This window comes from Rousettus aegyptiacus, unplaced genomic scaffold, assembly GCF_014176215.1.
Source record: "Rousettus aegyptiacus isolate mRouAeg1 unplaced genomic scaffold, mRouAeg1.p scaffold_m13_p_11, whole genome shotgun sequence".
NCBI classification, from domain to species: Eukaryota; Metazoa; Chordata; class Mammalia; order Chiroptera; family Pteropodidae; genus Rousettus; species Rousettus aegyptiacus.
The window spans coordinates 77716006-77717519 of record NW_023416286.1 but is presented as its reverse complement, the minus strand read 5'-3'; the positions used below and the strand labels follow the sequence as shown (position 1 = coordinate 77717519).

Here is a 1514-nt window from a genome sequence, read left to right as displayed (position 1 = left end):
TTTGTCCTAAAGTAAAATGATTTATTATTACAGAATAAGAAAGAAGAAAAAATCTTGGACAATATCTGAATAAATATAAAAAGTTGTAAAAGGTTTGTGGAAAAGGAATCTTAGGAAAGGAATTTTATGTGTTGTCAAGCTAACCTAAGATTGGAATGGATTTAAGTTTTTTTTTCTTTTATATGAGTTTTAATATCAAAAGTGCACTGGAGCAAAATTAAAATTTGTTTTTTTTTTCTCTGTTAAAAGAAAAAAGTCTTCTTAGATTAAATGTCTGCTCTTAAGAAGAAATTGTAAACACTTTTAAGTAATCTTCCAGGAAAGCAAAGATTTTTATGTTATACTAAAAGAATTTATTGTATTTCGCATTGTCTTTATTTGGGCTTCGATTACTTAAGAAAACTCATTCTTTTCAATATTAAAAGAGGTAAGATTCTTTTGTTACAGCTATATAACTTTCTATATTTGCCTTTGAAGTCTTTAATTGTCATTTTGTTTAAATGGATATTTTCAATAAAATTTCCCAAAATCAAAGTCTAAATGAAGTCTTTTTGACTTCAAACTAACTTCAGAATTTTCAAGAGCGCTCCTGTAAGATCTCAAAAGATTTGTTCTTTACCATATAAAAGAAAATGTTAAACTAATTAGGCTTATTTAATATGTTTGATTAAATAGGAAAATTGTCAAATATGAAGTAATGTTTAATTTTCTTAGGTTATATTTGTATGAGTATATTTTATTAACATAAGTGTTCCTGAAATTATATAAAATTCCTAAAACTCTGATATGTGTAATATAATTTTATGAGTCATAATTTATCACCTTAAAATGTTATGTGTCACAGAAATAATCAAATTTCCTTGTCAATTCCATTAGAATGACCTCTCATCAGATCTTTATACGTGTGTGTGTGTGTGTGTGTGTGTGTGTGTGTGTGTGTGTGTGTGTGTGTTTCAGGTATACAGTACAATGGCTAGAAATTTATATTTTATGAAGCAACAAAATATGGACTGCTTCATGAATTTGTGTGTCATCCTTGTGCAGGGGCCACACTAATCTTCTCTGTACCATTCCAATTTTAGTATATGTGCTGCTAAAGCACTCATTAGATCTTTAACAATGGATATTTCTTGGTCTTTTGTCATTTACAGACGGTTATTGTTTTATTCTCATAGTTTTGCAAAAATGAGATTATGAAAAGGACCTGATCAACAAATTTGACTTCCGACAGTGCTTCCAAATTACCAGCAATCAAACTCTGGTAACACATATTTTACAACTAAAGAAGGCTCCACCTGATACCTGATTCTGTATAAACTCAGGAGATCTCAGAATTAAGTTGACTAAGAAAAGAAATAGATGACATTGAGGTAGACTGCTTCTTTCCAAGATGTCTGTTCAAAAATATTTCACTCTTCCTTTCTGAACAGTTTTTTTTCCCTAATTCCTACACCATAAAATTAATTCTTTTGTCCACCTTATTCTCTACCCTGTACTGAAAAGAAACTTTCATT

At 29.1% G+C, this 1514-nt stretch overlaps 1 non-coding gene across 1 annotated transcript; it reads right to left on the bottom strand.

The window, feature by feature from the left end:
- Window positions 1–999: 999 nt before the first annotated feature.
- On the bottom strand, window positions 1000–1102 carry LOC118609457. The gene has a single exon (XR_004953439.1). It is a non-coding gene; the product is annotated as a U6 spliceosomal RNA (small nuclear RNA).
- Between the last annotated feature and the right edge of the window lie 412 nt (window positions 1103–1514).